The sequence below is a fragment of the Dipodomys merriami genome, unplaced genomic scaffold (genome assembly GCF_024711535.1).
Source record: "Dipodomys merriami isolate MVZ:Mamm:240054 unplaced genomic scaffold, mDipMer1.0.p SCAF_9, whole genome shotgun sequence".
Taxonomy (NCBI): Eukaryota; Metazoa; Chordata; class Mammalia; order Rodentia; family Heteromyidae; genus Dipodomys; species Dipodomys merriami.
Genome location: NW_027206512.1, coordinates 31277399 through 31305016, shown reverse-complemented (window position 1 = coordinate 31305016; position 27618 = coordinate 31277399). Strand labels below are relative to the sequence as shown.

At 36.7% G+C, this 27618-nt stretch overlaps 1 pseudogene; it reads left to right on the top strand.

The window, feature by feature from the left end:
• LOC138820648 (activator of 90 kDa heat shock protein ATPase homolog 1 pseudogene) overlaps window positions 1-27096 on the top strand; it is a 169462-nt pseudogene extending 142366 nt beyond the window's left edge.
• Window positions 27097-27618: the final 522 nt, after the last annotated feature.

Sequence of the window (27618 nt, the reverse complement as noted above, 5' to 3'; positions counted from 1 at the left end):
CAAAGTAATTTAAATATACAATGCACATGTTCACTCTGCCTCAGCCTACCCCTTCCCTTATGTTGCTCAGTTTTAATCTGACCTTTTTCCCTTCTTCATTTGCTTGTTCTCAATATTTCTGCATGTTTTCTTAAAGAAAAATGGAGCATTCCATTTGCATTTCTGTAGACTTATTGTTTACCATCTATCAAAAACTTAAAGAATAGATTGACAATCAGGAACTAAGGTTGTCAGTTACATAAGATTTTTTTTGTCTATTTCCTTATATGAAAATAAAAACCCAAACTCAATTTCCAAGGGTACCTTTCATATACGTTTTGTTTTCTATAGAATTCTTCATGTTCATGTAATTGTAGTTGTCTAGTCAAGTTGCATATCAAAATAAGGAAGTAAAATTTAACAATTTAAAGGAGAACTGATTGTATTAATTGCTTGCTAATGTAACTGTTATTGCTGATAAATTTTATACTACACAGTAAAAAACGTGTCCCTTTAAGCATTTTACTTGAATCCATTAAGGCTAAGTTTCTAAGTACCTGCTGTTCTCATTATTTCAAGTTGTTTTAATCCCTTTGTGTCTATGTTTTAAATTTAGACTCTATAATGGACTAGTAAGTCTAAAATCTTTCCATTTAACATATCCTTAGCTCTAGAAGTTAATTTAAATGAGAAGACATCAGCAATTTCCCAACATGGGGATTGATTAGAAACAACAACTAGTTGTTGTCTTGTATGGAATAAGATAACAGGAGTGAGAACCTTTTGATCGTACATTTAAGTTAAAGAATGGAACAACTATTGCTGAGAAATTGCAACACAATAGACTCTGTAAGTATTGAGGGCCATAGACCAGTATGAAAAGTCTGAAAATGTTTATAACAATCAGAGACTGGAGAAAAGTCTCTGTATTTATGAAAGTGTAGCATATGGGTAGTCCTTAGTTGTATATATTCTGATCTTTTTTCATCCTTCAAGACTTTTTAATCTTTCCAAAAGTCATGAAAGGTTTTTCATTGCCTAGAGTTTCTTAATTTCTGCCAAATGACTTTTGAGCAGTTTCTACTCTGACCTCAACTCTCACATAAAAATATTCATATGGCAAAAGTTATCACTGAATTCTTTCCAGTTCTTTGTTATCTGTATTTTCTAATACATCTCCCACTTTTTTTATCAACTCCTCTTTTATGATCTCGTCTTCCCTAGCTACCATTAAAACTTTTCCCTCTTTGGTTTTGAATTTTTTGAGTCTTGATATATTGACACTTATTACTTACACTGTTTTTTTTGTCTACCATGTCCATAAATATTTGTGTTCACTAATTTTCCATGCTCAGTCTCACTCCTTTTTTCATGATCTATTCCTTGACTGTGAAAACTCATCTGCTTTTGCATTGCCAACTCATAGCCTTGCTTGAGGCTTTTCTTTCACACAACACAAAGCTATATTTAAACTACCTTCAAATTTGAGCTCAGTGACTCATACGTATCTCCATTTCGGCATAGCCAAAAATGACTTTTAATCTCATCTGTTCTCATGAGAGGCATCACAGTGTGACTATGAGTTTTCTTCTGGAGCTAGACCCTGTGCAGGCTGGCTTTACCTTTTACCAACTTATTACCACTATGAGCAATTTTTTCATGCATCTCAGTAACTCTCTACAAATGCTGAAAAAGTAGTACTGTTTCCACAAACCAGGTGTTAACTTTCAATAGCTTAATACCTATGCATGAGTTAGCATAATGCATGTGAGGTTCCTGATGAAACAGTTAGGTTGACTTCCTCAGTGAACACTACCAGTCTTCTTATTTCCCTAAGCTAAAAACACTGATACAATCATACCAACTTTCCCACAGCTCAGAGGCTAATTACTTATCAAATGCTTCCTCATACTTGGCTAAAAATTTCTTATAGATTCTTCTTTCCTAAGCATTGTTAAAACCATAATTCCAACACTTTTTCTGGGAATTACTTAAATCATTCTAGTTATCTTTTCTGTCTCCATTTTCTTTGATTTTCATGAAAGTGATTTGTCTAAAAACAGACTTAACCCTGTTACTTCTTTTGAAACTGGCTTTTGTTTCTTTTTAAAACAAATTCCAAACCTCCTTATATGATATAAAGATCAATATTACTGTGTCCCAATCCTGCATTCTTAACCCCTACCCCTGTAAATTGTCTATGTTTGAATACTTTCCCTAACAAGGCTTTTCTAAGTGATAAATTCCTAATCATTCTCTAGGTAACATTACAAAGGTAACTCCTCTTTAGACTCCCTGGTATCTTACCATACATCTGTTCCCTAAGAAGAGTTGCTTGTTTACATTTGTCACATTTTTGAAGGATTTTCACATTGCACTGTCATTGCTTCTTTGTTTAGTTTACTCTAAGGCAAGGGTCTTTTTAAAAATTTTATTCTCAAGGTGATGTACAGAGGGGCTACAGTTACATATATAAGGTAGTGATTACACTTTATGTCTAACTTGTTACCCTTCCCTCATTTTTATCCCTCTTTCCCTCCCTCATTGCCCCTCCTAGTTGTACAGATCATTTCCAACATATTGTCTTGTGAGTATTGCTGTTGCATAGACTATGTCATCTCTTGCATATATTCTTGAATAGTAGATTGATTGCTCAATATCATATTTGTTATCAAATGGTCCTAAGCTTAATGGCTGACTCATCTACCATGGAAGTTTGATCTTTGCTTATTAGGAATTTTCACATCAACTAGAAGGCTTGGCTCTCCACAATGTTTTAAGGAATGGGTTGATAAAGAAACTGGAATCCAAATCACAGTTACTAAAGTTGGTCATGGGAAAAACATCCAACTGAGCAAAAGGAAGAGAATGGAGACAGTGAAATTCATTAATCACATCTGCTTATATCATGTTGTCTGGGATTTGGTCATATGACCTCACTGCATTGTAAAGGAAGCTGAGAAGTACAATTTATCTGTTCCAAAAGGACAATGATTTTGTAGTATTCATTTCCTCTGGTTCATGTTAGCTATCACAACAAAGCCCAAATGCATTGATTGGCAAAAAGTTTTTGGAACCAGAATTCTCTATGAGGGTATTTAAGAAGTATCTTGGCCTTAAATCACTATCCTTCACTTTTCAATGAAATTAATGTATCTGTATTTTATTCTTGTGCAGATAATTCTGCTGTATATTCAAGAATAATTTATTAAGTACTAACTAACAAGGTACTAAATAGTCCTTATAATAGACAAAAATAGACCTTAAAGCACAGAATAAATTAGAATAACTTTGAAGTAGGGGAAATTTTAAATAAAAATAATAGTTGATTGATCCAATATTAAAAACTCAGTGTTGGGCCAAATGTGCTATCTCAAATGTTTTAATTCAAGCTACTCAAGGGATAGAGATAAGGAAAATTACAATTTGAGGCCCATATGGACAACAAATAAGCCAGGTGTGGTCATGTGTGCCTGTTACTTCAGCTGCAAAGAAGGCTACAGGTTGGGAGATCACAATCTAAAGCTGACAATCACAATCTCAAACAAGACTATCACAAATTAAATAAGTCATATTTTATCTGGCATTATGAAAAAAAAGATTCAACCATCTGTGTTCATATTTTCTTCGTCTATAAAACTATAGCACAATACTCACTTGCCTGGCTACTTACTATAAGACTCAAGGTAATGTCGATAGTGTGTTGCATACAAAAGTACTACCTAATAAATGGCCACACTAGAAACAGGATTGCTACTAAAGATATTACTTCAAAGGCCACTTTATATGATATTTCTACCATTTCATGATATCCATTTATATAGACACAGTTTTGAGAACGTATTACAAAATATAGAATATGAAAAATTGGTTCTGTGTGTATTAGAGAAAATATATATTACTTTTTATTTCTTATAGTCTACCAAAAACATGTTTTCCAAATAAATAATTAAAGATTTAGATAACTCGAAGTGGTAAATCAACATACTTTAATTACACAATATATTGATTGAGTTACAGGTTCAAAAGATAGATGTGAAGATTATGTCTCCACAGCTTCTCTAACAACTATAACTGTCTTATGTGACTATTTCTACTTATTTTAACAGAAGAAAATAAAACTGGATCTTTTTTAAGGTGGGTTACAACAAAACTATTCTATCTGGACTGTATTACAATTCCTAATCAAATAATATTAAATTATTACAATTTGGCTAATAAGTTTACCCTAGAATATTATTACTGTCAAATGAAAATGATGATCCATGACAATAAACCACATTCACAGTCCTTACATTTGCAGAAGCGTAGTGAATGGTGTTGGCTATGGTCAGTGTATTTGGGTTTTATACAAAATTAGTAATCCAAGTTTTATTATATCTTTTAGCTCATAATTTAAAATAATCAATTCAAAGATGTCTCTACCTATGAAGTCAGTATGAATCTCCACTATGATATCTTTTTGGCAAGAACAACGTATTTCTTTGGGAATATTGCCACTCACATGAAAATATCCATGGATAGAATAAATCCGTTAGCTCCCCATTGACCCTAGTGTTCCTTCATTATGCTTATATATTTTTGACTACAAGAAGAATTGATACATCTCATTGTTGCAATGGGTCCACCTGTATAAGTGGTTATGTCAAAAACGAACTTTACAACTTTGATGGGGGGGGAGGATTGGGTGAGGGGGCTTGGGGAGGATGGGAAGGGATGAGAAGGGGAAACAAAGGAGGAGGCAACAATGCTTGATAAGAAATGTACTCATTATCTTGCCCATGTAATTCTAACCCCTCTGTACATATTTTCACAATAAAAAAACAACAGTTGATACTGTTGAATATACTTCCTTTCTTGCACTTTTTGGGATGGTCTTTGTTTTTTCTTCCAGCTATCCGGGACATTTCTCTCTCATTACTTCTTCTGTCTTTTTGGCTATGCCTTTTTATTATTCTTTAGGAGCTTTCCCATATCAACTAGATTTGTAAATATGCATGCATACCATCGATTTTTTTCTTTGACAATCTCCTTTAGCTCATGTTTCAAATACCTGGATACCTTTGACTTCTACATGTACATATTTAGCCTTGTAGAATTCTCTGAGTTGTAGACTCGCACTTTGTCTTAGAACTACCTGTATGGAACAACTAATTGGGTTTCCAATAGTCATTTTGCAATTAATGTATCTAAGGGAGCAATCATTTTACCTTCCTCCAACTAGACCCAGCAATTCAGATGAATTCAGCAGTACATATTTTTGCTGCTTTTACCCAGACCATCATCTCCTATCTAGACTATTTCAAGTGACTCTGCTTCTACTCTTGTCCACTACCAATCTATTCTTAACCAAAGAATCAGTGGGGGTTTTCAACAAAAAAGTCAAACTAAGTTAAGCTAAGTTATTTTCCAAATGTCATTCTTAGAAATGTATCATATGACATTTCAATGGCTTAATCAGTGACATTCAGCAGTTTTAAATGATACCAGAATGGTCCTGTTGTCCATTCAATCTTCAGTAGATCATCCTGCTTCATATTCGACATACATTTTAAGTATTTTCAGTTTGTTTATTTGTCTGTTTTCTATATTTCCTATTAAATATCAGCCTTTGGCAAAACCTTGTCTGTCCAATTTAATTTTCTACTAGTATTGCTTAAAACAACATTTGTTTCATGGAACTTCTCCATGCATATTGAAATAAATGCAAATATATATAGATATATCTATTCATAATAGACATGAAAATTGTACAAGATTTTGGAACCTAATTTCAATAGTTTCATCAGGAAATTAATAAAATGGCATCTTGGCATAGTTTAAAAAGTGATTGATAAATGTTAATATAAACTAGAAATCAATCTAAAGCCTTATGAACAGCATTGAAGAAATAAATTCTGTCTTTGGAAACTGCATATAATTTGTGACCGGTATATATTTTGTATACCAAAAAGCTCTACCAGGTTGGCAGTAATTAAAATAGTAGACATTAAGGAAAAGCAGTATCTGGAGTCAAAAATGCTGACCTGTGCATGTGGACACATAACTGTAACTTCTAGTTACAGCCAAGGATATTACTCTAACTTAATTTGAACAGGAAGAACTGAATAAGACAACTAAAAACACACATTTCTACACAGATTACACTGATCAGTTCGGTCCTGAAGGCTTCTAGGTACAAGCCTGACTATTCTGCTTTTTTCAGAACTAGCACTCAGCAGATATCCCCAGTTTTGGGCAGAGGCCATTTTCCTAGGACAACAGCCAATTCTACTATTGTTTTGAAAAAAATCTAGGAAGAAACTAACAATTTTCACAATCATGGAGTTATTGTTAGGTATGTTTATTGAGGTAAAATATCATTTCCTTAGTGAGTTACCATGGTTATCATTACATATTTTTAATTGTGAAAATACCATATAGAGGGGTTACAATTACATGGGAAAGAAAGAAAATGAGTACATTTCTTATCAAACATTGTTGCCTCCTCGTTTCCCCTTTCCATCCCTTCCCATCCCCCACCTCCCTCCACGGCCAAAGTTGCAAAGTTCATTTTCTTTTTTTTTTTTCTTTTTTTAAATTTTTATTTATTTTTATTGTGAAAATATTGTACAGAGAAGTTACAATTACATGGGCAAAATAATGAGTACATTTCTTATCAAGCATTGTAGCCTCCTCTTTTGTTTCCCCTTCCTATCCCTTCTCATCCTCCTCCCCCCGCCCCCCCAATCCTCCCCGCCCCCCAACCAAAGTTGTAAAGTTTGTTTTTCGACATAACAACTTGTACATCTCATTGCTGCAATGGGTCCACCTGTATCCCTATTTAAATGATCTGTTTTTGCCCTTCCCCTCCACAAATTATACCAACATCAAATACAGTGAAAGCAGGGGTTATACCGTGGGGGAGGGACATACAAAGCAACAAAGAAATAATCTTATAAATGTGTTAGAGACAATCTCATGAAAGAAAAAAAATTGTATAGTTATCTTGGGGTTCATTTCACCTAACATCAACTTATCTGACCTTTTCTGCTTGACTCAGATATACTAGTTTTTGCAAATAAGGGAAACCATAGGACCTATGTTTCTTTGGGCCTGGCTTACTTCACTTAATATAATTTTTTCTAAGCTTTTCCATTTCCTAACCAATGGGGCAATTTTTTTAAAAAAAACTTACATGATGAGGCTGAACATCTTTCAAAAGCATACAACATACCTCCCCTGGTGTGTAATAATTCATCGTCACCCTTAGTGAAGGAAAACATGGACAGAGGCAGTGGGTGTTTAGTGACCTGAAACTTTGCAACACTTAATTTGAGTGGCAGTTGGGATACATGGCTGCTTCCCTGAGGACTCAAGAACATGGCCTAGCTATAGGTTCTTATGCTGGTGGAGGACAGAGATAGACCATCATTTTATTAACTGTAATAGGGCAAGGGGTATCCATCTTTTATTTTGGTGAGAAATTCTCTTCTTCTCCTTATTCTTTCCTTTACCAGGAGAAAGAATCTCATAATGGCACTATTCTTTAAGAAGTCTAACTTAGCTTAACATTATATATTTGCACTTTTTTCTTGTTTATTCATTATTCTCATTATAATTATACAGAGTGGCACAATTTGTTGTATTTCTCCACTTCTTAAGACTGATTTATACTTCTTGACCCTTTATAGATTCTTATTAATATTTTCAATTACAACTGATTCAGATGATCTTCCTTATCTTTCTCATATTCACAAATAGTAGCAAATATTTATTTTTAATGACCCTAGGTATTTTTTCCTGTGTTTTTCTGTGTTTCATTTATGTTTCCCTAAAACAGAACTTGGTATATATACAGGAAGTTGAAGTCTGTTATTCTGTTTAGACAGTAACAGCATGGATGTCACCTTGTAAGAAGGAAAGAACAGGTAACTGAAATGTTTTATTTAATAACTAATAAATGCACTGGACACAATTCAATGAGTTGAATTATAAGCAGGACTCAAGTAAGCATAAACAATGGCTAAACTCAAATTTCTTTTTCTTAGAACTCCACTTGTGAAGTTTTCCACTTGGATTTCACCCATATTTATATCCAAGAAATGCACACTGTTCATTCAAAAATCCAGGATATTGATTTAAGTAATGACAAAGTACAAAATATAAGTTTCTATATTAAGCATTTTGCATCTTAAACATCAATCTAGGAAGATATAGCATGAGGAAAGATCAGGAGGAAAAGGATTTCTTTAGCTAAAAGAAGTAAGCATAAGCAATTTTTTAGGAAAAGTGGACATTTCAATTGAAATTTCAATGAGATTTGGAATATTTAATATAATGTCTAAAACTATTACTCCAGTAAAGCACAGAAACAGAAAAAAAAATGAGATTTATTTGGAACATTTGTATAGTTGGATGGTCCATAAAAGAATGTATGAGATACAATTAAAATGTAAGTTTTAAAATCATATAAAACCTGAAGGGAAAATTTAGACTTAATTTGCCATAGGAAAGCATGCCACAATTTAAGTTGGAAAGAAATATGATTACATGTATAATAAGAAAATGAACCTTATTTTGGAAGGTATACTAGTTATAAGACCATTATAGTAGAATAAGTCAAGCTTGAACGAATATGCCAGCAAGGGAAGTGAAAGTTACCTTAATTTATAGCTGAATTTGGGAGACAGAATAAATATTTTCATAATCAATTAAAGGAGATGATGGCTTAAGCCAAGTATTTTTAAGAGTCTACAAAAACAACAATAATATTGAGGATTAACTGAAGTGATGCTAAAATCTAAATATCTGAATACATTAATTTACTTAATCTTCAGGCAATTTTTAGTATCATAAGAACCAGTTTTCCATTAACAAAAATTAGAAAAGCTATTCATTTTTTGAGCTGATCCTGGTGTTTAAACTGAGGATCTGAGGACCATTTCTGAGCTTTGATATGTAGTTACAAAGAATGAGCTCAGTTTTAATTTTGATATTTAGATGCAGTTGTTAACCAAAATATAAGAATAAATTTTCAAATAGATGTTTTTATACTTTATTTCATACTCTATGTATGTATTTATTTAGGCTAGGGATAAACCTGGGGCTTCATATTTGCTAGGTAAATGTTCTACCACAGAGTTACATTAAATAGCGTTTCAGTAAAGGTAGAGTAAACTATCCTGCAGAATGTTATTTCCCATATATGAAAAATGAAACCCAGTGGAAGTTTATTTTTCATTCTCATTATTTGTCTCACTTAGGTTGTCTGGGGACTCCACCTATACAGCCCCAGACTGATAGAGATATTGACCCCTTTAGTTAATGCTTGAAACATTTATCCTCTGGCTGTTTCACAGAAGGGGCAAATTGAAATGGAATAATCTTGTGTTTTCCACTGTGTCAGCCCACACTGAAACTACATTGTTTTCACTCACAGTCTTTTGTCTAGAATTGGTAACATGTTCTTAAAATTGAGAAGAAGGCTAGGATACATAGCAGAGCAAACCATTTTTGTCACAGGTACTGTAAGCTCCTCTATAAGATATAGGAGTGTAATAAAAATGGTGTTCAGAACTAATTATAGAATTCCAAATTCATTTTTCCAACAATGCATTAAATAACTGATTAATCCCTGGTGATATTATGTGTTTACTTATATTTTTGCTTCACATTACATGATTAATTCTGCTGAGAATTATTTTTCTTCCTCTCTCTGAAAAGTGAGTCTCATTCATTCTTCAAAGTACAATTCATTATATTCAATAAGAAGTGCCGTGCTCATCAAACAAAAAAATATTCAAAAACAGAACAAAACAGCCTCATCTCAAACAAAGATAATATAAAAGGAGGTATCAGTTTTAGAGGATAGTACATATAAGAACATATTGGTTATTATATCAAGTAAAGAATATGTTGGTTAATATTTTTTCCCCGCCCCCCTATTGGTTAATATTTTAAGTAAAGTAATATTTTAAGTAAAGTTATAAGGAGGGTCACCAAAGGATCAATTGCTCTACTATATAAATATAAAATATTTCAACATAAATTTAATTGAAATTTTAAAAAATGAGAAACACACACACACACACACACACACACACACACACACACACACACACACAATTTGTTTTTGGTACCAATGGTCCTGGAGCTTGAACTTGTGCCTGAGCACTGTCCTGAACTTCTATTTTTTTTTGGTGGTTGTGGGGCTTGAACTCTGGGCTTGGGCGCTGTCCCTCAGCTCTTCAGTTCTAGGTGAGCGCTCTACCATTTGAACTACAGCGCCACTTCCAGTTCTCTGGTGGTTTATTGGAGATAAGAATTTCACGGACTTTCCTGCTGGGCCGGCTTTGAACCAGGAACCTCAGATCTCAGCCTCCTGAGTAGCTATGATTACAGGCATGAGCCACCAGGGCCCAGCCTCCCTGAACTTCTTTTTTCCCGGTTAGCGTTCCTCCACTTGAGCCACAGCCATACTTCTGGATTTTTTGACAGTTAACCAGAGAAAAGCGTCTCAAGGAGTTTCCTGCTTGGGGTTGCTGCAAACTATGATCCTTAGATCTCAGCCTCCTAAATATGTAGGATTACAAGCATGAGCCACAGATGCGTGGCAAGAAATTATTTCAAAATATGAAGTCCCCTAAAAGTAAACTCCAAGAAAAAAAAATCAATGAATAAATAAATATGATCACAACAATCTTCTTTTTAAAAAATACATTAATTAGAAGAGTTTCAGGAATCATGAAAGATAAGGCAGGGAGGTGGAAAACATGGAGAAAAACAATAACAGAGAAAATCAACCATGAGTTCAAAACTCAATCCTGGGCCCCCTTTGGAGAAAGAGGGGAAACTAAAGACACCATCTAAGAAAGACAAAGGGCCTTGTCAGTATACCTACAGTCCACACGTAAAAATAAACCCACATTTCCTTCAAAGCTGCAATCCAGGGATCTGCTGAGACATAGACTGCTCGAGGGTGCAGTACATGGCATAAATAAGTCAGATTAAATAGAGCAGATCCATCTAGCAATCACAAGACAGGGCAGAAGACTCAGTGTGTCCATTCCCTCACACACTCATTAGAATCTACAGAGTCGCTCTGTGGGAGTCCAGGCTATGTCTTTAAAGTCAATCCTCCAGCAGGAAAAGAGTAGTCTGTCTTTGTGCATTTCTTGTTGTTTATTTCCTACATTTTTGTTTTAAACCTTCAACCCTTAAAAGCATTCCCAACCCCATGAATCAACCAAAGGTGGAACTAGTACTCAATATATATCCAGTGACTTGGTGGAGATTTAGATTGTTTCACAGCTACTCAGCCACTTGAGTGGTAGGGGCAGGGTCACATGCCTTAGGTGACAGAAAGAAAAGTCTCCTTTGGTGCCTTTTGGTAAATTTGGGAGAACAGAGAAGGTCTTAGATAACATAAACCTTGGGTAGAGAGATGCAGAAAATGTCACTTTCCCAAGGGTAGGTATAGAAAAAGGGTTTGAAGGTATACATAGACCCTATCAAATACACGATACTAAAAAAGTTTAAATACATCAATTATAGATGTGTCAGAAGAGGTCAAAATATTACATAAACAAAACAAATAAAAGAGAGTAAGGACTCTAATATCCGGGTGGCAGCAAGTTTATATGATACCAAGAGTCACACAAAGACAAAGGAAGAGGAAAAGCCAGCAAAGGAGCAGTTATCAGGGTAAAAATCATTACAGACAGAGAGAACATTTGAGCAAAGGATCCATTGGGTTTTTCCTGGAATTTTGTGGAACAAGAATGACTGGTCTGACAGCCACCCTGGGAAGAAGGGTAATGAGTTGACTAGACTAGGGACAGAACATCAGTCGTGAAGCCTCCTCTGAGGACTTGTAAATCCTCTCAATGTAAGTGAAGTGAGGGCCCACAGCAACTTTGGAACATGACATATTTTCTATGATTCCTCTTACAAAGACGTTCCTTAGCATTTTCATTTCTGTCCATAAGGAAGTTACTGGTAGGGATATACCCCTCTGGATAGAAAAAGAAATGCTAGAACAAAGAGGTAACAGTTTCAGACATTAGATTATTCCTCCCCAAACCCTAAAAAGTAAAACTTAAAAACTGACATAAATCATTTAGCACTTAGGGATAGAGCTAATAAAAGATACATCAGTCTCTTCACTGCAAACAGCACTGCAGAGAGACTAAGTGAAGTCCAAGTATGTAAGGAAATAAACCATACTCATGAACTTTACCAGTCAATAATGTCATTGCTTTGTCTGTCTGCCCCCACCTCCACCCAGACAATGTAGTCCCAACCAAGAGCCCAAAGAAAATTTGGGTAGCAATTAATCAGTTGGCTTAAAATTTGTATGGAAATGAGAACAAGTCCTCCTAACATATTCAATTTGAACAACTGTCCTTCCCTGAATGCAAGAATTTCTAAAAACAGAAAAGTACGATGGTATAGGCACTTTTCCCAGCCAGTCAAGATGCAAGGATCAGAAGAATCACAGTCTGGGAAGGCTGTCTAGGCAAAAAGTGAGGAAATCTCAGTTCAGCAAATAAACCCAAGAAAGTGCCCAATGCCCTTGCTTCTAATTGAACAAGAGGTATCATCATCCAAGCCTGGCACTGGGCAAAATTCAAGGAAAAAATGTGGAAAATAACTGAAGAAAATAAAGGGGTTGAGGTCCTAACTCAAATATAAGAATGGCTGCTTAGTAAATATCAAGCCCTGTGTTTGATACTCTTACTCATACTAATACCTAAACACTACATAAAATTACTCTACCAAATACTACACAAACTTAAATTTTATCATATATCTTTCTACATACTTCTTGGAAAACACATATAATATTACCTTTACACTAAGAATTTCCTTAAGAAGACAACAAAAGTTAAAGCCACAAATCAAATTTTAAATTAGAATTCATCAATATTAAACACTCATGAAGTACTTCATGAAAAAAATATTACTATTCAGAAAACTAGCTATTTTGACTACTCTAATCCCCAATAATTCTATCTTAGGAATTAAAAAGTCCTGTATACAAAAAATATGACATAAAAATTTTATAGCTTTTCTATTCATAACACTCACAAACTGAAAGCAATACAAATATCCATCAAGGGAATTGGCAATGTATTGTTACAGGTGCATTGTAATATTATTGTACAAAATAACAGATTGATTTGATCAACACCATAGAAGAATCTCTAAAACATTTAACAAAGTAAGGAATGAATTATTGTGATCTTATCTACAATATATGCAATCAGAAGTCAGAATTATCTTCCAATTACAGTTCTGTGTAAGTGAAAGAGAAGACCCTGCAGAGCTGACGAGAGACTTGTGATCCAAGATCAGCCCAAGCAAAAAAGTTAGGGAGACTCTATCTCAAAGCCCAAATCGAGCAGGTATTTCATACTCTCCGTCGCTATTTTTAAAGCGGTAGTAAGAAGACTGTGATCTGGGTAGTCCCAGCAAAACTATGAGACTCCAAGTGGAAAATATTCAGAGTAAAACCAGTCTCAAGGATAGAACCCTTGCTTAGCAAATACAAGGGTCCGAATTCAAAACCCTCCTTATTCGGTGGGATATCTTGAAAATGCCTAAGAGAGAGACGGAGTTTAAATACAGTTCATTTGCTTTCCCTAAATAGGGCAATGTTTCTGCTCTACGGTGAACCCTGCATCCTGAACGTCTCTTAGAGATTGATCCAGTGTCATTTTGTAGTTTAAAGTGTACTCATGTATTAGAGGACACAGTAAAGGGGCCCTGAGGTTTAATCCAGAATAAGAGCTGAGGTTGGATGTTTTGGATTTCTTGGTAAGATAGACACTTCTCACTGAGACTGATACTCTTCAGGCTTGGGCTGCAGTTTCTTAGAAGGCGGAGGAAGAGAAAATAGGCTTTGGCTCTTATACTTGAGAGTTTCATTTTTATTTTTATTTTTTTGGCATAGTTCTTGCCACAAAACTAAATTCCAGATGGACAGTTTGTCATTTCTATAAGGAGAAATGACTGTGGAAGTAAAAAAAATTCTACTATAGTCTTTAATATGTTACTCAGAACTTTCATACCAATATATCTTTAAAGATACTTCTGTTCAAAATTAAAGTGTCCATCTATCTATCCAATGCCTGCTGTGTGTTCAGTGACCTGAGTTGGGTGAAGTCATAGTTGTAACTAATCCCAAACTCCAAGTATTTAAGCTGTATGTAAGCTGCGGTTCAATTGGTGCTGGCCTTGCGGGGGAGGGAGGGCAAACAAACAAATGGATTGAACCCAGGCAATGAATTCAAGCCCCTAGGACCAGTGCGTGTGCGCGCACGCACACACACACACACACACACACACACACACACACACACACACACACACACACTGTCATTATTCAAAAGCTCCACAGCATAACCATATAATCGTGAAATCTTTGGCAAATATGAGATAGTTCTTTAAAACTTAAAATTTATAGAGGAAAAAGAAAACAAGCAGAAAAAACAACTAGTAAGAAGAAATAAGCCAACTCTGCAGCCCATGAGATCTGATAAAGTATGTAAAGTTGTGTCCTTACACAGAATTAGCTAGAAACCCTCACTGTGAGCACAATGGGGTGGGCTTTCGAGTTCCATGTATATGGGTTGTTGCTATTTGAGGCTCACAGAAAGGTACACAGGTGCTGTAGAAAGGAACAGCTGCAACAGAAGGGTTCCAGAGTCTACTGGAATATGTCAGTGAGGGTCACAGCTCTATAAACAAAACCTGGAATTTCCAAGGGCTTACAACTTTCAGAAGCTTTATTGTAGTAGTTGAAGTATTCAGAAGTGAGCAGCACATCTTCAGAAGCTTCTAACTTCAAAGTTGGATGTTTGTTTTGACCATGGTTGCTTACAAACTATTCAAAGTGATTTTATCATTTTGTGGCTAATATTTCCATGTTGTTATGGGTTATTGACATAACATGGGTCTTTATATATTCTCATTTATTCTGATGTGTTCTGGGGGTATCATGGTATCCATAAAAGGAAAACAGAGAAAGTGGCCAAAGAAAAAAGATCAGAAAATAATAATGGACTGTTAAAATAATTTTAACTCTAGAATAACAAACTGCAAAATTTCAATGTGTTCAACTTCATTTTTCTCTTACCAAAAGACTCAAAGACTTTCAGTAAAAATGTTATAGATCACTGCCTTCCAGTCTCAAAGTTTCCACCTCTAACAGTTGTGAATGAGTTTCTCCTCATCCCTGCCACCTATGTGTAGCTTCATTGGTAAAACTGTGATGCTAACATTTGTCACTTTCATCTTCTGTCTTCCTTTTTCTTTCTCTCTGTACATCCTTTCCTCCCCATTCCTTCTCTTTTACATTCTCCTTCCCTCAAACACACACACAGACACACACATACACACACAAACATACACACACAGAGATAATGCTTGCTTGCTCATAATGCTATGGCACTTTCTCTTAAATATTAGTACCATACCATAATCCCAATAGCTCAAACAAAATTGTTCAAAAACAAGCACAGCTAGAAATATATAGGTGAATGTACCTGAATATTCTCTCATATTGTCATGCATTTTTCCTAGTCTTCTCGTATATAACATTAAACTCCCAATGGTATTTTCCTGGTGTTCTTCACAAGATGGAGGCAATTACAATGTTGTCATCCTTCTATTATCTGTTCAAAACTGTACTGGAGCCTGGTGTGCTGGTGGCTCATGCCTGTAATCCTTGCTACTCAGGAGGCTGAGATCTGAGGATGGTGGTTCAAAGCCAGCCTGTGCAGGAAAGTCCATCAGACTCTTATCTCCATTTAACCACCAGAAAACTGGACGTGGTGCTATGGCTCAAGTGGTAGAGCACTAGTCTTGAGCTGAAGAGCTAGGGGCAACATCCAGGCCCAGGGTTCAAGCCCCATGTCCAAAACAAAACAAAACAACAAAATCAAATGAACAAACAAAAACTGTGCTGGGCTAAGGCTAAGACCTACTATGCTTGTGGAGAGGGCTAGGGGCTATGAATAGTGCCTAGTCAAGATCAGGGAGCATCTCATTACCGGGGATTAGACTGACACTAATGACACTTCAATTTGTTTACCCTCTGTCTGCCAGTACTCCAAGTGAGCAGCCAGAGAGGGTGCATGCTACGGTAACTGTAGTAACCAGTCCTGCTGTTGTCCACAGCTTTTCTAACAGGAAGTAAAAGGGAAGGCAGACAAGAAGACAGGAGCATCAGGTCTTTCAGATGTCCCTGGCATGAAGTGGCCATGGATGTTAGGTGTCCTCTTGTGTTGTTTAGTTATCTCCTATTTTACGAAAGTTTGATTCTCATCCAACTAAGGGCCTGTATGATAAAGGTTGATTCAGGGAGAATCCTGACATTATTTAGAGTTTGTTTCCTGCCAGGATTTAGAAGGAATTTTTTTTCTATATTTGATGTGACATTGATAAGGATTGCATTCATATTGTTTTCTAGAACAAAATCTGCAAGAAAACAAATCTGCAATAAGAAAGATAGACTTTGTTTCTATTTACAAAATTAGTCTTCTTTTATTTCTGCATGAGACAGGACTCAACCTCTGTACCTGACACTTTCCTTCACAGGCTACTGTCCTACCAACCAAGCCATACCTCCAGTCCTGAGATAAGTCTTCTTTGTTCCAATTGGATACAACCTGAGGTGAACCCCACTGCAGATACCACTAGCTCATTCTCAAAGCAAGGAGGAGACAACCCTATGTCCCAATGAGTAACTAGGGACTGGATTTCCCAGATTCTCAAAGATGTCACACAGTAATGGGTGGTCTATAGTTGCTGAAATTATCCTCTAAGAAAATAAAAAAGAGGCTTTTCTCAAAGTCAGTGCATTGAGTTAATAGTGTTTTGGACAATTGGTATGTCATGCTTGTCCTGTTGGTGGTCTGTCCAGTGTGAACAGAATAACAACTTCCACCTTGTCGTGTTTCTTTATATTTCCTTAAGGATGAACAAATATTAGAATATTAGGAGTTAATATTTTAATGTGATTCAAAATGTTTGTTATATGCCAACTATTCTGCAAGTTGCTTTGTGTGTTTTTTTTTAAATCTTGGACCCAAATATTTACATATTGTTTTGGTCTTTTTTTCCAAAATCAAAAATGTAAATTATGTGAATTCATTCAGTTATATGTGCCAGTAACATCATGGGCAAGATGAAATGTGTTTTTCTGTTTGCTTTTTGTTTGTTTTATGCAGAGGGTATGGTCTAAGGCTATCTGAATAAGAAAATGAAGTCCCTGGTTTTCAGGATGCAGCATTTGTAATAGGAATCCATGATATAGTATTGGTTTAAAAATAGGGGCTGGAAGGTGACATAAGCAGAAAAAGCCAGAAGTGGCACTGTGGCCCAAGTGGTAGAGCCCTAGCCTAGAGCTGAAGAACTAAGGGACAGTGCCCAGGCCCAGAGATTAGGCCCACAACTGACAAAAAAATAGTTGTGCATGTTTATTTAAATTATAAGAGAAGCTAAATCAGATTATATTTGTACCCAAGGACTGGTGGATCATATCTGTAATCTTAGCTACTGAGGAGGCTGAGAGCTGAAGGCATTTCAAGCCAGCCTGAGAAAGGTCCATGAATACTTCATCTCCAATTAAACAGAAGAGCCAGGCTACAGGTTTGGCTCATGTGGCAAGTTCCAGCAAAGCAAGAAAGGTAAGATCAAGCACACACAGAACAAAACAAAACTGTTTGTTGTTTTTTTTTCTGGCATTTGAGATGAGAATACTGAACGTTGCCAGCAAAAGTTTAATTTGTTGAGCTGATCCCTCCTTATGCAATCTAAATTCTTTTTTACAATTGTTATTATTAAGGAGCTTTACTAAGTGGCTACAATTCTATAAGTCAGGTAATGGATACAATGCTTCTTGGTCAATGTCAGCCGTTCTTTTGTTTCCCCCTTTATATCCCTATCCACAAGTTACAGAGTTTACTTTTTACGCAGGGTATATTGAATGCAATGAGTGAATTTTCTCACCCTTCCTTCCTACGTTCGTGTTCTTAATGCCTGGTACCTAAATAATGTTTTATTAATTAGCAATTTGTATTTCTCAAAATATTTTACATAATTCTCCATTTCTGTCAATTAGCAGTACCTCTTAGTTGTTATTTTCTATTTTGATGCTTTTGAAGAAGAAACAAATAGAAATTAAACATTTATACATTTACAAACTGCCTCATTATTCAGAGAGGATTAGCCCTCTCCAATATTGTCATTTCTTCACTGTTTTTCCTCTTCATTGAACTCCGATTACAAAATATACCACTCATTTCTCTGCCACTCCTGCCATGAACACCTAGATGATTCAGGACTAAGATTGCATTGGGAGAATGAGCTCACTCTAAAGAAAATGCTTCTTACAAAGAGTTGATATTTCTACTTTTGGGACCAACATCAGAAAACCACTTAAGTTTTTTCATCCCATAACTCTAAGAGCTCCTTTAGAAGTTGAAATATAGCTTTGTCGTTTCCTTAGACACTTTAATTGGCCAATGATTCAGTCTTACTCTGTTAGTCAGAATCCAGTCAGGAGACAGAAGCCACTGAAGGTAGGATAACAGAGAATCTGATGGGAGTAATTGCTAACTTGGTGTTGGAAAACTTCAAAGGAAGCCAACAATGCCATTTCCATGAAGAGTAACTGCAGGGAGCAGATGCGAACCCAGGGAAGAGAAAACAAAGTGACAATTCTAGAATTAGTAATTTTTTGACTCTTGAAGGTCAGCCTAGTGGAAACAGTGCTCAGAGCTTGAGAAGGGGCACAACTTGAATATTATTGTAGCCTCTGGAACTCAAGGGAGGGACCCTAGAGTTGGATATAGAACCTGGGAGGGTGCCTCTCATGATATTCCTAACTGGAAAAGCTCTAACCTGGGACTCGTTGCTCCTACATACTGCTTTGCTGAGTGAAGAAGCTTCAGATAGGAGACAGTGAGAGAAAAGTACTCAGTTCTCAAACTGTAGATCAACTGAATGGCAGAAACTAACAGAAATCAGCTGATAAAAGAGAGGACAGATGGGGCACTGTCATTCTTTCTGATGGAGGCATAGAATTCCATTGCGTATATATACCACATTTTCCTGATCCATTCATCTACTGAGGGGCATTTGGGCTGCTTCCATATCTTAGCTATGGTAAATAATGCTGCAATAAACATATTTGTGCTGGTAGCTTTAGTGTGGTCTTGTTTGTGATCATTCTGGTAAATGCCCAAAAGTGGGATTGCTGGGTCATAGGGAAGCTCTATGTGGAGTCTTCTGAGGAACCTCCTACTACTTTCCAAACTTCTTGAGCAAGTTTACACTCCCACCAACAATGTAGTAGGGTTCCCTTCTGGCCACATCCCCTCCAGCATCTGTTGTTACTAGCTGTAAGGTGGTATTTCAGTGTTGTTTTGATTTGCATTTCTTTAATGGTTAGAGAGATTGAGCATTTCTTCATGTGTCTATCTTTCCTGTTAAGAAAAGTTTCTCTGTAGTTCTTTTTTTTTTTTTTTTTGGTCTTCAGATTTTATTTTATTTTTTTATTGTGAAAAGCCTGTACAGAGGGATTACAATTACATGGGCAAGATAGTGAGTACATTTCTTATCAAGCATTGTAGCCTCCTCCTTTTTTTACCCTTCCCATCTGTTCCCATCCTCCCTCCCACCCAATCTTCCCCCCCCCCCCAAGTTGTAAAGTTCGTTTTCGACATGACAACTTGTACTTCTCATTGTTGCAACAGGTCCACCTGTATCCTTATTTAAACGACTTGTTTTCCCCTTCCCCTCCACAAATTATACCGACATCAAATTCAGTGAAAGCAGGGGTTATACTGTGGGGGAGGGACATACAAAGCAACAAAGACATAATCTTAAAATTTTGTTATAAACAAATGCATGAAAAAAAACATTTGAAATACATATCTTAGGGTTCATTTTCCTAACATCACCTTATCTGACCTTTTCTGCTTGACTCATACATATACTAGATATGGCCAATAAGGGAAATCATGGGACCTATGTTTCTTCGGGCTTGGCTTACTTCACTTAATATAATTTTTTCCAAGTTTTTCCATTACCTAACAAATGGGGCAATGTCATTCTTTCTGATGGAGGCATAGAATTCCATTGTGTATATTTACCACATTTTCTTGATCTACGGAGGGGCATCTGAGTTGGTTCCATATCTTTGCTATGGTAAATAATGCTGAAATAAACATAGGTGTGCTGGTAGCTTTAGTGTGGTCTTGTTTGTAAACATTTGGGTAAATGCCCAAAAGTGGGACTGCTGGGTCATAGGGGAGCTCTATGCGGAGTCTTTTGAGGAACCTCCATACTACTTTCCAAAGTGGTTGAACAAGTTTACACTCTAACCAACAATGAAGTAAGGTTCCCTTCTGTCCACATTCCCTCCAGCATCTGTTGTTATTAGAATTCTTGATTTTTGCCATTCTAACTGGGGTGAGGTGGAATCTCAGTGTTGTTTTGATTTGCATTTCTTTCATGGCTAGGGAGGTTAAGCATTTCTTCATGTGTCTTTTGGCCATCCTTCTTTCCTCTTCGGAGAAGTTTCTCTTTAAGTCATTAGCCCACTTATTTATTGGGCAGTAATTTCTTTGAGGATTTGTTGTTGGGTGGTTTAATTTTTTGAGTTCCAAGTATATTTTAGATATGAGACCCTTGTCCGTTGTATGGCTAGTGAAGATCTTCTCCCAATCCGTGGGCTTTCTATTGATCTTGCTAGCTATGTCATTTGCCATGCAGAAGATCTGCAACTTCAGGCAATCCCATTTGCCCAACCTTTCTTTGATTTGTTGTGTTTCCAGGTCTCTATTCAGAAAATTTCGGCCTGAGCCAAGGAGACCTAGGGTTTCTCCTATTCTATCCTATAATGTTTTCAGAGTGTCTGCTTTGACTCCGAGGTCTTTGATCCATTTGGAGTTAATTCTGGTCCAGGGTGATATATAAGGATCTAGCTTTAGTTTTCTACAAGTAGTTAACCAATTTTGCCAGCACCATTTACTGAAGAGGATGTCTTTCTTCCATTCTATTGTTTTAGCTCCCTTATCGAAGATTAGATGGCTATGGGTCTGTATGTTCATTTTTGGGTTTTCAATTCTATTCCATTGGTCCTGAAGTCTGTTCTTGTGCCAGTACCAAGCTGTTTTGATTACTATGGCTTTCTAATAGAGTTTGAAGTTTGGTATTGATATTCCTCCAGCAGTGTTCTTTCCGTTGAGGAGCGTTTTTGCTATTCGGGGTTTTTATTGTTTCATATGAATTTTTGGATTGCCTCTTCTATTTCCGTGAATAATAAGGTTAGAATTTTGATAGGTATTGCATTGAATTTGTAGATAGCCTTGGGAAGTATTGCCATTTTCACGATGTTAATCTTTCCAATCCAGGAGCATGGGAGTTTTTCCCATTTTTTAAGTTCTGTTTTGATTTCTGTTTTCAAGTTTTTAATTTTTTATCATAGAGGTCCTTCACTTCTTTGGTTAAGTTAATTCCTAGGTATTTTATTTTTTGTGGGGCTATTACAAATGGAGTTGCTTTCCTAATTTCAACCCCACTTTTCTCATTGTTGGCATACAGAAAAGCCATTGATTTTGGGGGGTTAATTTTATACCCTGCTACTTTGCCAGTTTTGAATCAGCTTGAGTCATTTGGGACTGGAGCTTATGGGATTCTTTAAATACAAGATCATGTCATCTGCAAAGAGGGAGAGTTTCATTTATTCTTTCCCTATTTGGATCCCCTTTCTGTCTGCATCTTGTCTTATTGCTGTAGCAAGCCATTATAATACTAGGTTGAAGAGAAGTGGAGAGAATGGACATCCTTGTCTTATTCCTGAGTTAAGAGGAAATGGCTTTAGTTTTTCACCATTAAGTATAATGCTGGCTGTAGCTTTGTCATATACAGCCTTTATTGTATTGAGGAATGTTCCATGGATTCCTAATTTTTCCAAAACCTTCATCATAAAGGGGTGTTGGATTTTGTCGAATGCTTTTTCTGCATCTATTGAGATAACCATGTGGTTCTTATCCTTGCTCCTGTTGATGTGATGAATAATATTACTTGCTTTGCGTATATTGAACCAGCTTTGAATCCCTGAAATGAATCCTGATTGATCATGGTGTATGATTTTTTGGATGAATTGTTGAAATCGATTGGCCAAAATTTTGTTGAGAAGTTTTGCATCAATGTTCATCAAAGATATGGGTCTATAGTTCTTTTTCTTTGATGAGTCCCTGCCTGGTTTTGGGATGAGGGTTATGATGGATTCATAGAATGTGTTCGGTAGTGAACTTTCTCTTTCAATTTCGTTGAAGAGTTGGAGAAGTATTGGTGTGATCTTTGCTTTGAAGGCCTTGTAGAATTCCGCTGTAAAACCAGCTGGTCCTGGACTTTTCTTAACTGGGGGTTCTCTTATTGCTGTTTCTATTTCAATGCTTGATATGGGCCTGTTAAGCTGATTTAACTCATCTTGGTTTAGTTTTGGCATGTCAATATTTGCTAGGAAAAAGTCCATTTCTGCCAAGTTCTCAAACTTATTAGCATAAAGTTTTGAGAAGTATTCCATTAAAATGTTCTGAATCTTGGTTGTTTCTGTGGTGATGTTTCCATTCTCATCTCTGAGTTTATTTGGGTGTGTTCTCTTCTTTTTCTGATAAGATTTGCTAAGGGTCTGTCAATTTTGTTAAGTTTTTCGAAGAACCAACTCTTTGTTTTGTTGGTTCTTTCTATAGTTTTTTGGATTCTAATTCATTTAATTCTGATTTAATTTTGATTATTTCTTTCCATCTACTGGATCGGGGTTTATCTTGCTGCTCTTTTTCAAGGAGGTTCAGATGTCTCATTAAATTGTTGGTTTCAGATCTTTCCAATTTGTTGATGTAGGAACTCAGAGCTATAAACTTGCCTCTGAGTACTGCCTTTCCTGTGTCCCAGAGGAGCTGGTAAATTGTGTGCTCATTTTTGTTCAATAGCATGAACATTTGAATTTCCTTTTTAATCTATTCCTTGACCCACTCATGATTCAGCAGTGTGTTGTTCAGCCCCCATGTATTTCCGGATTTTCTTTGGTGGCTTTTGGTGTTGAGTTCTAATTTTATTTCCTTGTGCTCAGAGAGAATGCAAGGTATAACTTCAATGTTTCTGAATTTAGACAAGTTTGCTTTGTGGCCTAAAATGTGGTCTATTTTAGAAAATGTTCCATGTGCTGCTGAGAAAAACATGTATTCTGATGTTGTTGGGTGAAAAATTCAGTAGATGTCTGTTAAATCTAGTTTATCTATGCAGTTGTTTAGATCTGGGGCTTCTCTGATGAGTTCTTGCCGAGTTGATCTATCTAGTGCGGAGAGTGGTGTGTTAAAATCCCCAACAATTAATGTCTTTGGATCTTTGTGGGATTTGAGGGAAAGTAGTGTTTCTTGGATAAATTTATGTGCTCTGTTGTTTGGCGAATAGGTTAATATCCTCCTGAAGGAGAGATCCTTTAATTAGTATGTAGCAACCTTCTTTACTTCTTACGAATTTTAATTTGAAGTCTATTTTATCTGATATTAGGATTGCAACTCCCACCTGTTTATGGGGGCCATTTGCTTGGTAGAGGTTGTTCCAGCCTTTAACATTAAAATGTGTTTCTTTTTATAGGCAAGATGTGACTCCTGAAGGCACCAGATAGAAGGATCTTGTTTTTTAATCCAACTAGACAGTCTATGTCACTTAATTGGAGAGTTAAGTGTGTTAATGTTAAGAGATAGGACTGAGAGGTATTTGGGAGTTCTTGCCATGTTATCCACCTTCTTGGGGGCTGCGAAAACTGGGTTCTTCCTATGGTTCTTGGATTCTCAGTTTGCGTGCAGTTTTTTGGCCTTTATTGTGGTCTTGTTGGTTTCTATGTGTAGGACATCTTTAAGAAACTTTTATAGGGCTGGTTTGGTGGAGATGTATTGTTTCAATTTTTCTTTGCTATGGAAGTTTTTTATTTGGCCTTCAATTATGAAGGAGAATTTAGCTGGGTACAGTATTCTTGGTTGATAGTTGTTTGTTTTTAGGGCCTGGCATACATCGTTCCAGGCTCTTCTTGCTTTGATTGTCTCTGCTGAGAAATCTGAGGTGATTCTAATTGGTTTACCTTTATAGGTGATTAATCTTTTCTCCTTGACAGCTTTAAGAATCTTTTCCTTGGTCTGAATTGATCCTGTGTGGATTTTAATGTGATGTTGGGATGTCCTATTCTGGTCTGGTCTATTTGGAGTTCTAAAAGGTTCTTGTATTTAAATAGGCCTATCTTTTTGCATGTTTGGGAAGTTCTCTGCTAGGATCCTGTTAAACAAATTTCCTAGACCATTAACTTCTGTTTCTAGGTGCTCCTCTACACCCATTATCCTTAGATTAGACCTTCTGATGGTGTGTTCCAAGTGTTGCATAGATCTATTATATTTCTTGGACTTGTCTTGGATTGTTGTATGTTCTTTCTCTATAATATCTAGGCTGTCTTCAATCCCTGAGATTCGGTCTTCTTCATGGTGTAACCTGCTGTCAAGACTTTCTACTTTGTTTTGTATTTCTTTTCCTTCTAGTTGGTCAGCTTTGATGGCTTCAAATTCTTTGTTGAAGCTTTGTTTTAGATCTTGTATGAATTTCTTTACTTCCTTAATTTGGTGTTCAGTGTTTATTCTCAAATCACTTAGTTGATTGGTTATGGTTTCCTTGGACTCCCATTCCTTCTGTTGGGTTCCATTCAGCATTCCCTTTGTGGTCTCCCTGACTTCCTTCAGCTCTTTGTTAATGGATTCCATGAATGCCTTTAGTGATCTTTCTGTATTCTCATCCTGCTTTCCCAATTCCTGTATTATTCTTTGCTTAGCTTCCTCACCTTCATGCTATTCCTGTAGTTCTCTTTGAGTGTTCTCAGCCTGCTCACGCCATTCCTGCCTTTCTCTTCGATTATTCTCAAGCTGCTCATGCAAATCCTGTATCAGATTTTGAGTAGCTTCCTCATGCTCATGATATTCCTGTATAAACTTTTGGATTGCCTCCTCTCTCTCCCTATCACGCTCATACAGAGTCCTTTGTTTGCTTTCAATCTTTTCATTTATCATGTTTGCCAGCAGTGTTTGTAGAGCCATTTGAGAACTCTCCTCTGGATTATTCATTATCTGTTCTCTCCCCTGGTTATCATGAGTGGGAGTTGAGATACCCGGACTTGCCATTTTTCTTGTGTTTTTCTGGCTTACTCTGCCCATTTGGGATGAATTAACACCAATTTTGTGCTAGAACACTAACTTAAGGCAAGCATCAACCAAAGTCTGAATTTGCACAGTCAATAGTCTGCAGATACAATCTAGTTCAACAGATACATCTATTCAACATGAAACAACTATATATTAATGGGCTATGAACCGCAAATTAGAATTTGGTAAACCAGAAAGTATTATGTGGGTAAAAAATAGGAATAGAGTGATGTGGGAAGGTACAGGGAGTGTTAACTAAGTCCTAATCTCAAAGCAGGAAATAGGTTGGATAGGATGAAAGAAGAGAGAAAAAAAAGTAAGAGAAAGGGAACAAAAAGAGACCAGAAAAAATAGAAAGGTAAAAATTAAATATATTATACAGATTGAAAGCAACTATTCAGAGAAGAATGTGAATATAATGAGAGAAGGGGAGAGATATAAAGGAGATGTGTAAAACTTAAAAATAAAAATACTTAAAATATTATATAGGTATAAAGAGGTAGTACTGCTATTAAGGAATTTAAGTCTAAGAGGTTTTGAATTGAGTAATAAATTTGTGGATTAAGTGTGCACACAATGGGGGATAAGGTCTAATAATCGACTACTGGTTTATCTGAGGATGTGCAGAACAGCAATTAAGTCACATAAAGAAGAATGAAAGAGAAGAAAAGGTGAAAAGGATAAGAAAGAAAGAAAAAAGATCAGAAGTTCAGTAGAGCTAAACAAAAAAGAAAACAAAACAAAACAAAAAAAAAAAACAAAGAAAAAAAAAGAAAGAAAAAAGCACACACACTTATACCCCTAAAGTAAAATTCTAAGAGGAAAAAACAATTACTAGAAACAATTTTTTTTCAAAAAAGGTAAAAATTAAAGATTAAAAAAAATTTTTTAGAAAAAAAAATTTTTTTTATAAAAGATACAAAAAAAAAAAAAGTTCTTTGATTTCTTTGGGAGGGGTGGGAAAAATCCTGTATCTCCCTTGTGTCCATAACCAGCTTCTTGTTGGAGTCTCTGGTCTGCTTGTGTTCCTGTGGCTTGTTTAGTTACTTAATTCAGTTTCTTTGAACAGGCAGAAAAATGCTCTGCTTTCCCCAATGTTTTGCTATCCTCCTTCCAGGTTAGTTCAATGGGAGAGAGGTCTGCTTTGAGTATCACAAAAGAGGGAGATGGCTTTTTCCTAGAATTTGGAGATGCTGTGATGAGGCTAGGTTCTGGGTAGAGTCGAGGCCTTCCAGCAAACAGTAGCTTTTCCTGGGGGCTGGTTGGTGAGAAATTCACAGAGCACAGCCTGGAGCCACTCTCAGGGTTTCTGTTTACTGAATCTCAATTGATTGTAGAGGCTGCTAAATGGAGGGGCAGCCTCTGGCTCTGATAACCTGGTGAAGAAAGCCACTCCTAGGGCTGGTGCCGGAGCTGGGTGACTTTTCCCTGGGTGGAGCTGAGTCTGGCAGGTCAGGTTAGGCTCTTGTGACCTGCTAAACGACTCTAGTTTTATTCCAAGGCCTGAGTTGGAGCTAGCAGCTCCATCGAGCTTTGTCAGTATCCAAGATGGAGATCTCCGGTACTGGGGGGGGAGGGGTGGCCTTCCCTCTTCTGCTCCCTGAGAAGGAGTGAGGACCAAGACTCACACCGAGTCTTGGTTCCTGGGTCTTCTCTGGTCTGCGAACTACAGGATGAAGATGTCTGCTCCTTGTTGGCTCTTGTTGGTGTTGAGTACAATCCACTTACCCGCCGCATCTGGCTCCTTCGTCCCAGACTCTGTGATTCAGGTATGGTGGCTGCAGTCACTGCCGCCACCACTGCCGCCACCATGGCAGCTGCTGGCAAGAGGTCAGATGTGTCTCCTTGCCTGGATTTTCCCTTTCTGGCCTAACTCTGTCCTGTGATGGCACACTTGGTGTGATTCTCTGGCTTAGGACTGTTCACTGGAACTCTAAAACTGCTTTCTATGCAAGAGCTTGTTTAGACTCCAGCTTCTCCTTCGCCATCTTCCTGGAACTCCCTCTCTGTAAGTCTTTAGCCCACTTATTTATTGGGTAGTTGTTTCTTTGAGGATATGTTGTTGGGGAAATTTTGTTGCTTTGAATGTCCTTCCCCCACAGTGTAACCCCTGTTTTCACTGTATTTTATGTTGGTATAATTTGGAGAGGGGAAGGGAAATAAAAACAAATTGTTTAAATAGGGATACAGGTGGACCCATTGAAACAATGAAATGTACAAGATGCTATATAGAAAAATGAACTTTACAATTTAGGCAGGGCGGGCTCGGATGCAATTGTGGAGATGGGAGGGTAGGGATGGTAGTGGAAAAACAAAGGAGGGGGCAAAAATGCTTGATAAGAAATGTACTCATTGCCTTGTTCACTCAATGGTAACCCCTCTGTACAGTATCTTC